Below are 10,883 nucleotides of genomic sequence, written 5' to 3' on the forward strand. Positions count from 1 at the left end.
GGTTAGACCCATGTTGAGGAGAAGGCCCAGAAAACTTTTTAATTCGGAAACTTGGACGGGTTTCCACCGGAAAGGCTGGGCATAATAGCTTCCCGGGTTGGCGGCTATAAATTGAGTGGCATACTGATTTGTTTCTGCCACGACTATGTCCAAGAACTCCACAGTCTTGAACAGCTCAAAAAATCCCAGTGCCGAACCGATCTGAGCTGTCTCAACCCGAACTCCAGACTGGGCGGTGAAAGGGGGAACTACAGGTGCGGCTGAAGTTGGGGACTGCCAATCAGGGTTTTCCAGCACCTCAGGGACTCTAGGGGCTCTACGGGCCTGTCTTTGCGGTGGCTGCGACGGGGTAACTATTGCACGTGCCACCGTACCAGCTTCAACTGCCTTTCTGGTGCTCGCCACTTCACCATGTTGTACGGCAGTGCTGGTACTAGGTCCAGGGTGGGCTGCGCTGCTGGTGTATGCCTCACCACGTAATCCGACAGCGCCAGCCCCACTCTGCTGCCCTTGAAGCGGATCCTGCACAACCTGTGGTCTAGCAACAAGGGGCCGGGTACGCCTGATGCTATCAGGGACCTCAACCTCCTCGTCCGAACTTTGGGTCAGACTGCCACTGCTTTCTACAGGTTCATATTCTGACCCGCTGGATTCGTCAGATGAGAGTTCCCATTCCTCATCCGACTGGGTCAGAAGCCTGTAGGCCTCTTCAGAAGAATACCCCCTGTTTGACATTTGGACTACTAAATTTAGGGGTATTCCCTGAGACTACCCAAGAAAAAAAGCAAGCCTGTCTTACAAATGGGTTATATCAAAACTGATTTTTTTATCGCCGCAGCGCTTGTAAAGTGATTGTGCAGTGATCAAAAAATTATAATTTTTTTGTCACTGCGGCAGGGCGGGCGTGGGTGAATGCACGTGTGGGTGACCGATCAGGCCTGATCGGGCAAACACTGCGTTTTGGGTGGAGGGCGAACTAAGGTGACACTAATACTATTATAGATCTGACTGTGATCAGTTCTGATCACTTACAGATACTATAACAGTACAAATGCTGATTAGCGATACGCTAATCAGCGACTGCGGTGCGGTGGGCTGGGCGCTAAACGATCGCTAACTACCTAACCAAGGGGCCTAAACTATCCTAAAACCTAACAGTCAATACCAGTGGAAAAAAAAAGTGACAATTTACACTGATCACTTTTTTCCCTTTCACTAGGTGATTGACAGGGGCGATCAAGGAGTTAATTGGGGTGATGGGGGGTGATCTGGGGGCTGTGTGGTGTTGGGTGTACTCACAGTGATGTGTGCTCCTCTGCTGGGACCAACCGACCAAAAAGACCAGCAGAGGAGCACAGAAGCCATTTAACACCTTATATTTATAAATATAAGGTGTTATATGGCTTGTGATTCGTTTTTTTTTAAATCGCCAGCCTGCCAGCGACGATCATTGGCTGGCAGGCTGGTGATGTAATACCCCTCTAACTTTTGCCGGCGTGCGCGGGCCGGCTTTGGGCGAAATCTCGCGTCTCGCAAGATGACGCACCGATGCGTGACTCTGCCTGAGACTGCCGCCTCCGGAACGCGATCCTGCGTTAGGCGGTCCGGAGGCGGTTAAAGGGCTTCTGTCACCTCACTAAAACTTTTTGTTGTGTACTTATAATCCCTATACTGCGATTTATCCATACATAATGTGATTAATCATTTTGGTTCAGTAGATTCTGCTAAAAACATACTTTTATAATATGTAAATTACCTGTCTACCAGCAAGTAGGACGGCTACTTGCTGGTAGCAGCCGCATCCTCCTATCATAATGACGCCCCCTCCACATGTTGATTGACAGGGCCATCGGACGGGATCTTTCTCTGCTGGCCCTGTGGAGACCAAGATCCCCGAACTGGGGATTTGTCTAAATTGGCGCCCCAGCCTACAAGGGACGCGTCTGTTGTCAATATGAGCCAATCTGGTTGGGTCATAGACTTTCCCGCTGGTAGATGGAACTACCATCTGAGGGAATTCCGGGTTTGGTTGGATAGGGAGCACAGGGAATCTAGCCCCGCAGGGCTGCCGTTCCATTTGTCTAAGACCTCCGATTGAAGAGGACGGAGGTGCCATAAAGCCCAAGGGACTGCATCCGCAGCCACTGACATGAGCCCCAGCATCTTCATGAGAGTCCGGATGGAGACTCGTTGTGGGACGGAAAGGAACCTTGCCAGGTCCTGAATCTGCGCTCCTCTTTCTGGCGTCAACTGGAGGGACATCTCCAGAGAGTCGACCACGAATCCTAAATAATGGATTGAAGTCGATGGGCTCACGTTCGACTTCTGCCAGTTGATGATCCAGCCTAGGTCGAGCAGAAAGGAAATTGCGACATGAAGATGATGAGAAAGTATTGGGACCGAAGAGGCTAGAAGAAGCCAATCGTCCAAGTAGGGAACAATGGTCAGTCTCTGAAGTCTCAGAGCTGCCACCACCGACACTACCACCTTGGTGAAGATAAGAGGGGCAGATGAGATTCCGAAAGGGAGGGCGGCAAATTGAAAATGCCTGCGCACTCCTGAAATCTGGACCACGATCCTGAGAGATTTCCGAGAGGAGGGGTGGATCGGGATGTGGAGGTAAGCATCGTTAAAGGTCCAGAGTAGCCATCACGTCCCCAGGGCTGAGGATGTGGCTGACTGACCTTATGGTTTCCATCCGGAACCTGGTTCTCCTTACGAATCGATTGAGAAATCTCAAATCTATGATCATCCGGAGATCTCCTGTTTTCTTGGGCAGCAGGAATACTGGAGAATAAATCCCTAGACCCCTCTCCCCTGCCGGTACCTCCTCTAGGGCTCCCTTGGAAATGTAGTCCTGGATATAGGACTCTAAGCTCTTCTGTTTGGCCGGCAGAAAACTTTGAGTGGCGATGAATCTTTCTGGGGGGAGAGAAACGAGATCTATTAGATAACCAGCAGAAACTATGCTTTGAACCCAGGGGTCTGAAATTTCCTGGGCCCATACATGCTTGAAATGGGAGAGACGACCCCCCACGGGAAGTTGAGGGAGGGGTACGGGAAAATCCAGAGGCGTAACGACAGGGGCAGCAGGGTTTAACCAAGAGCCTCTTAGAGGCCCATAGTCAGGAGGGTTTTGCCTCTTTGGTGGGTTTGCGGGAGCGTCTCGAAAATCTTCTAGACTCCCCCCCCCCTCTACGTCTGGCCTGCTTTCCGGATCTGCCTCCGCGATCTTGCCTGCCCCGAGCCCGAAAGGGCTGTTGGGGGAGACTCTTCTCCTTTTTATCGGAGAGTCCCTCCATGATGTTATCTAATTCCGAACCGAACAAGCGGTCCGGCTCGAAAGAAAGCCCACACAAGTTATACTTAGAGGCGTTATGCGCATTCCAGGGTTTCAGCCATAGAGGTCTCCTGGCAGCCGACACTAGTGCCATTGTCTTGGCTGCCAACTTCAGCTGTAACTGGGACGTGTCACAGAAGAAGTCCATGGCCAAATTAATTGATTTGAATGCGGCCAGGATATCGTCCCAGGAGACACTCTGGTTGACATCTGTTTGGATCTGATTTAGCCTAATACGCAAAAAGGAAGTGACCTCCGTGGCTGCAATAGATGTTGAGGCCGAGGCTGCGGCGGCCGAGTAGCTCCTTCTCAGGGTGCACTCTGCCCTCCTATCAAGAGGGTCCTGCAGGCTAGACCCATCGTCCGCAGGGACCAGAGTGCGCCTGGACAATTTGGCTATAGCCCTGTCCACCTTAGGAATGAAACCCCATGATTCCACCAAAGGTTTAGCCATCGGGAACATCAGTTTAAACCTTCGGGTGAGGACTTGACCTTTTTCAGTTTTTTTCCATTCTGTGCGCATCACAGAAAGAAGGGTCTCATCCACCTTAAAGACCCGCTGAGTCCGACAGGCGGGATCGGAGGACTCCCCTATGTCAACATCATGGTCCCCCGACCTGATGGACTACAATAACTTCTGCGTCTTTTCGGGTAGGATTCTTCATCCTCAGAGGAAGATGACCCCACTGAGAGGGGCGTGGGTCTGTCAGTAGGGGTGGCAACCTCCATCGGAGTCTGGGGGGGAACCGGTAGCCTCTCATTTAGTAGCCGCACAACCCCCTTGATGGAGTCGTCTACATATGTCTTTGCCCACTAGTACATGTCCTGCATAGTGGGTTCCGTGGCGGTGCCGAAACGGCAACTGTCACACCTGGAGTAGGGGCAACTGTCGTCTAAGGGCGTGTTGCAGTCATAACAGGCCAGGTGTTTCCTCTTGGCCGCAGACTTCCGCTGCTGATCTGACTCTCTAGGAGAAGCCATCACTGTAACGAAAGAAAAGATTAAAACATCCCTAAAGCCCAATGACAGGGAGTTTATAACACAAAAATTAACCTAACGGTATGCCCACCAACACTTTGGAAAAATTAGTGGCTGAAGAAATCAATCAGAAAGACAGAGAACTCTCAGTCAAGCACAAAGGGACTCTGGAGCTAGCTTGTTAAAGCAGCGCAACCAGAGACAGAATGATGGGACCAGGGAGCTTAAAGGGCTTCTGTCACCCCACTAAACTTTTTTTTTTTGTGTACTTATAATCCCTATACTGCGATTTATCCATACATAATGTGATTAATCATTTTGGTTCAGTAGATTATGCTAAAAACGTACTTTTATAATATGTAAATTACCTGTCTACCAGCAAGTAGGACGGCTACTTGCTGGTAGCAGCCGCATCCTCCTATCATAATGACGCCCCCTCCACATGTTGATTGACAGGGCCAGCGGACGGGATCTTTCTCTGCTGGCCCTGTTTACATTCAAAATCTGGCGCCTGCGCCGTACCTGTCTTCAGTCGGCGCAGGCGCACTGAGAGGAGGACGCTCGCTCGGCCGCTCCATTCTCAATGCGCCTGCGCCGGGTGTATATGTGACGTCATCGGCGCAGGCGCATTGAGGATGGAGCGGCCGAGCGAGCGTCCGCCTCTCAGTGCGCCTGCGCCGATTGAATACCGTTACGGTGCAGGCGCGAGATCTTGATAGCAGACAGGGCCAGCCAGAGAAAGATCCCTTCCGCTGGCCCTGTCAATCAACATGCGGAGAGGGGGGCCTTATGATAGGAGGATGCGGCTGCTACCAGCAAGTAGCCGCCCTACTTGCTGGTAGACAGGTAATTTACATATTATAAAAGTACGTTTTTAGCAGAATCTACTGAACCAAAATGATTAATCACATTATGTATGGATAAATCGCAGTATAGGGATTATAAGTACACAAAAAAAAAAACTGTTTAGTGGGGTGACAGAAGCCCTTTAAAATGGGGAGGAATTGCCCAGGGGAGGAATTTCCTGTAGCAATCCCTCCCCCTGAAACGTCACTGCCACTGTTTATGACAATGCATACTAATACTGTAGTAATAAGAGGAATACCTCACCCCCCCCCCTGTGAAAAAATATCCGGTCGGTAACCTCTCTAGTTTTGTTTAAAAAAAAAACGTTGCCGGACAAAACCGAGAGACCGGAAGTGACGTCGCTGCCGGCCGCGCGTCACTTACGGTCATGGCGGCGCCGGCGCTGCCTACAATGTCTTATTGTAGAAAAAATAAAAAGGAGGCAAAATGGGGGATTTAATAAAACCCCAATATAATAATACGGCCTCCAGTTCCCCCAAAGAGAGGGGAGAGAAACTCGCCAGTCCACCTGTCCAAAGGACAGAAAAAAAACACGGAGGGCTGGGGGGTGAACCTCTCCCTTTAGGGGAGCTGGAGTTTGTTCTTTGGTTCTTCTTTGGGCTCATTAAAAATTCAGCCGGTCCTACCAGTCCACGGGGGGGGGGGGCAGTTAACCCCATCTGTGCTGCTGGTAGGACGTAAGGGACTCTGCTCTATCATTCTTACGCTGATGACACCCAACTTTACTTACGCATTACCAACAAAAAAGATCAATACCACGCCCTGGAAATCTGCCTCTCATTGATCGACGAGTGGATGACTGAGAGCTCTCTCAAACTCAATGGTTCCAAAACAGAACTCCTCTTCCTTCATGCAAACCGAAACAAAAACTCTAGCATGACATGCACGCCACCCACCATCCTCAGACAAACCATTACTCCCAGCACCAAAGTCAAAAACCTCGGAGTCATCTTTGACTCAGACATGACAATGGATGCACAAATAGGATCAGTAGTCAGTGGATCCCATTATCTTCTTCGCCTGCTGCGCAGACTCATTCCCTTCATCCCTGAAGGAGACGCAGCAGCAGTAGTTGGAATAACCATCAATTCCCGACTGGACTACGCAAACTCCCTCTATCTAGGACTTCCCAAATACCAAATTTCACGTTTACAAGTTGTCCAGAACACAGCCGCCAGACTGATAACTGGAAAAAAAAAACTGGGAATCTATTACTTCGTCCTTGAAGACCCTCCATTTGCTACCCGTGAAGGATCTGATCAAATTCAAGACCCTCTGCCTCACCCATAAATGTACACAAAAGGAAAGCACCCCAATACCTCTGCGAAAAAATAAAGCACTACACCCCAGGTCGCCCCCTCCGGTCAGCTAGTCAGAACCTCCTCCATATACCCAAGACCCGCTACAAATCTAAAGGCGAACGAAGGTTCACAGTCCAAGGACCCCGGCTATGGAACACTCTACCTGCAGAGATCCGCTCAGAAGAAAACCATCTAGCCTTCAGGAAGAAGCTCAAGACCCACCTCTTCTGAAAGCACAGGCGGTCAAGAACGTTGGAGACTCCTTGTGATTCTCACAGGCTTCCGCAAGTGCTGGTAATGTCCAGGAGACTTTCCTCGCATTTCAGACATTCTCATGTGGTGAGGAACGCTCTCTTGGACTTGCAGCAACAGAACAGTCTACAGCTACCCCACTTTATCCCCGACGTTCTAACTCGCTGGAACTCAGCATTGCACATGCTTGATCATGAGTAGCAGAAAGCCGTGAACAGAACGGATTAACTCTGAATGATGCACACAGCAATATATTGCACCTGCCTTTAAAGGGGTTCTGCAGTTTTTTTAAACTGATGACCTATCCTCTGGATCAGCATGAAGGGGACTGGTCAATCGGACTTTACTCTTTGGCCTAATGCACACGGCCGTCCATTTTTTGCAGTCCGCAAACCGCGGATGCGCAAAAAATGGAAGTTGTCCGTGTTGCCTTCCGCAATTTGAGGAACGGAACGGGCGCCAGCAATGTAAATGCCTATTCTTGTCCGCAAAGCACGGACAAGAATAGGACATGTTATATTTTTTTTAACGGGCCCGCGGAACGGAGCCACGGGTGCGGACAGCACAAAGAGTGCTTTCCGCATCTTTTGCGGCCCCATTGAAGGTAATGGGTCCACAACCGAGCCACCAAAACGGCGGCTCGGATGCGGACCCAAACAACGGGCGTGTGCATGAGGCCTTTGAGTTATCTTTTGTACGTATACATTTTATCATCGCTTAGTAAACTTTTTATACACCCAAAGCCTCATTCACACATCCGTGTCCATACTCACATCCGTGAAGAGGTGGTCAGTGATGCCTCCGTGAAGATGTCTGTGAAGGATCCGTGTTTGGTCTGTGTTAGAGATGAGCGAATTTCTTAGAATTACTTCGTCACAAAGCACATTTTTTTGTAAGTAGCGGGTTCAATGACAGGGAGCTGCGATAGCGCCGCCCCCCGTAATTGTACGCCTCAGATGTCGCGTTCATACATGATTGCGGCATGTGAGTGTAATTTCACACAGTTTTTAACAATAAAAAAAATATTAGATCAAACTTACTGCCTCCATTTGCTCGCGACGTGTCTGCCACCACCATCTTGCTTGAAGATCTCGGCAGAAATCTCATGCGGCGCGCGATTATATAATTACGCCGACTGGCGTGATGATGTAATCTCGCGCCGCATGGGATTTCGGCCAAAATTTTCAAGCAAGATGGAGGCTGGCTGCCTGTTGCGAGCAAATGGAGGCGGTAAGTTTAGGTTAAATCGATTCGCTGACACGAAGCATGAGGAAATTTGGATTCTAGTCGAATCGAATTTATCCTGAAATTCGCATCGAATTCCACTTCGTGGTATTCGATTCGCTCATCTCTAGCCTGTGTGTAAGTTTTTTTCCATGAAACACGGATGGACGGACATAAGGATGCGAATAGCACATGGTGTGCTGTCCGCATTTTTTGCGGACCCATTGGAATGAATGGGTCTGCATCCTTTCCTCAAAAAAAAAACGGAACGGACACGGAAACATAGAAACATAGAATGTGTCGGCAGATAAGAACCATTTGGCCCATCTAGTCTGCCCAATAAAAGGAACAGGCACTGCTGAGATTTGAACTCAGGATCTCCTGTTTACTAGACAGGCGCTTTAACCAACTAAGCCACAGCACCAGACTTACGTTTATGTGCATGAGGCCTTAAATAAAGGGGGGACATGTGCTGGAGAACACGTACAGAACACGTACATGGAACATTGACATGTGAATGAGGCTTAAGTCGGTTTTACCAAGACGTTAACACTGATGACGAGGGTTGGGCGAATCGCGCCTCGTTCAAAACTATGTTTAAATACTGTACAGAGACCCGTATGTAAGGGCTGCACGGAGGGGAAATTCTCTAAGTCCGACGTCTCGTGAGGCTTTTTTGAGATCAAGGCTCCACGGTGCAGCACAATGTACTGCCCCAGCAGAACCAAATACCACAGGGCAGCACAATATACTGCCCCAGCAGAACCAAATACCACAGTGCAGCACAATATACTGCCCCAGCAGAACCAAATACCACAGTGTAGCACAATATACTGCCCCAGCAGAACCAAATACCACAGTGCAGCACAATATACTGCCCCAGCAGAACCAAATACCACAGTGTAGCACAATATACTGCCCCAGCAGAACCAAATACCAAAGTTCAGCACAATATACTGCCCCAGCAGAACCAAATACCACAGTGCAGCACAATATACTGCCCCAGCAGAACCAAATACCACAGTGCAGCACAATATACTGCCCCAGCAGAACCAAATAACACAGTGCAGCACAATATACTGCCCCAGCATAATCAAATACCAAAGTGCAGCACAATATACTGCCCCAGCAGAACTAAATACCACAGTGCAGCACAATATACTGCCCCAGCAGAACCAAACACCACAGTGCAGGACAATATACTGCCCCAGCAGAACCAAATACCACAGTGCAGCACAATATACTGCCCCAGCAGAACCAAATACCACAGTGCAGCACATTATACCGCCCCAGCAGAACCAAACACCACAGTGCAGCACAATATACTGCCCCAGCAGAACCAAACACCACAGTGCAGCACAATATACTGCCCCCGCAGAACCAAACACCACAGTGCAGCACAATATATTGCCCCAGCAGAACCAAACACTACAGTGCAGCACAATATACCGCCCCCGCAGAACCAAACACCACAGTGCAGGACAATATACTGCCCCAGCAGAACCAAACACCACAGTGCAGCCCAATATACTGCCCCCGCAGAACCAAATACCACAGTGCAGCACAATATACTGCCCCAGCAGAACCAAATACCACAGTGCAGCACAATATACTGCCCCAGCAGAACCAAACACTACAGTGCAGCACAATATACTGCCCCAGCAGAACCAAACACTACAGTGCAGCACAATATACTGCCCCAGCAGAACGAAACACCACAGTGCAGCACAATATACTGCCCCCGTAGAACTAAACACCACAGTGCAGCACAATATACTGCCCCAGCAGAACCAAACACTACAGTGCAGCACAATATACCGCCCCAGCAGAACCAAACACCACAGTGCAGCACAATATACTGCCCCAGCAGAACCAAACACCACAGTGCAGCACAATATACTGCCCCCGCAGAACCAAATACCACAGTGCAGCACAATATACCGCCCCAGCAGAACCATACACCACTGTGCAGCACAATATACTGCCCCAGCAGAACAATACACCACTGTGCAGCACAATATACTGCCCCAGCAGAACCAGATAATACAGTGCAGCACAATATACTGCCCTAGCAGAACCAAATACCACAGTGCAGCACAATATACTGCCCCAGCAGAACCAAACACCACAGTGCAGCACAATATACTGCCCCAGCAGAACCAAACACCACAGTGCAGCACAATATACTGCCCCCGCAGAACCAAATACCACAGTGCAGCACAATATACCGCCCCAGCAGAACCATACACCACTGTGCAGCACAATATACTGCCCCAGCAGAACAATACACCACTGTGCAGCACAATATACTGCCCCAGCAGAACCAGATACCACAGTGCAGCACAATATACTGCCCTAGCAGAACCAAATACCACAGTGCAGCACAATATACTGCCCCAGCAGAACCAAACACCACAGTGCAGCACAATATACTGCCCCAGTAGAACCAAACACCACAGTGCAGTACAATATGCTGCCCCAGCAGAAAGTAAATACCACAGTTTAGCGCAATATACTGCCCCAGCACTACCAAATACCACAGTGCAGCACAATATACTGCCCCAGCAGAACCAAATACCACAGTGCAGTACAATATACTGCCCCAGCAGAACCAGATACCACAGTGCAGTACAATATACTGCCCCAGCACTACCAAATACCACAGTGCAGCACAATATACTGCCCCAGCAGAACCAGATACCACAGTGCAGCACAATATACTGCCCCAGCAGAACCAGATACCACAGTGCAGCACAATATACTGCCCCAGCAGAACCAGATACCACAGTGCAGCACAATATACCGCCCCAGCAGAACCAAACACCACAGTGCAGCACAATATACTGCCCCAGTAGAACCAAACACCACAGTGCAGTACAATATGCTGCCCCAGCAGAAAGTAAATACCACAGTTTAGCGCA

The 10,883-nt window shown here is 49.6% G+C and overlaps 1 non-coding gene across 1 annotated transcript; it reads right to left on the reverse strand.

Moving 5' to 3' along the window:
* Positions 1–8,312: 8,312 nt before the first annotated feature.
* TRNAT-AGU lies at positions 8,313–8,386 on the reverse strand. Its single transcript has one exon. It is a non-coding gene; the product is annotated as a tRNA-Thr (tRNA).
* Between the last annotated feature and the right edge of the window lie 2,497 nt (positions 8,387–10,883).

The sequence above is a fragment of the Bufo bufo genome, chromosome 1 (genome assembly GCF_905171765.1).
Source record: "Bufo bufo chromosome 1, aBufBuf1.1, whole genome shotgun sequence".
NCBI classification, from domain to species: Eukaryota; Metazoa; Chordata; class Amphibia; order Anura; family Bufonidae; genus Bufo; species Bufo bufo.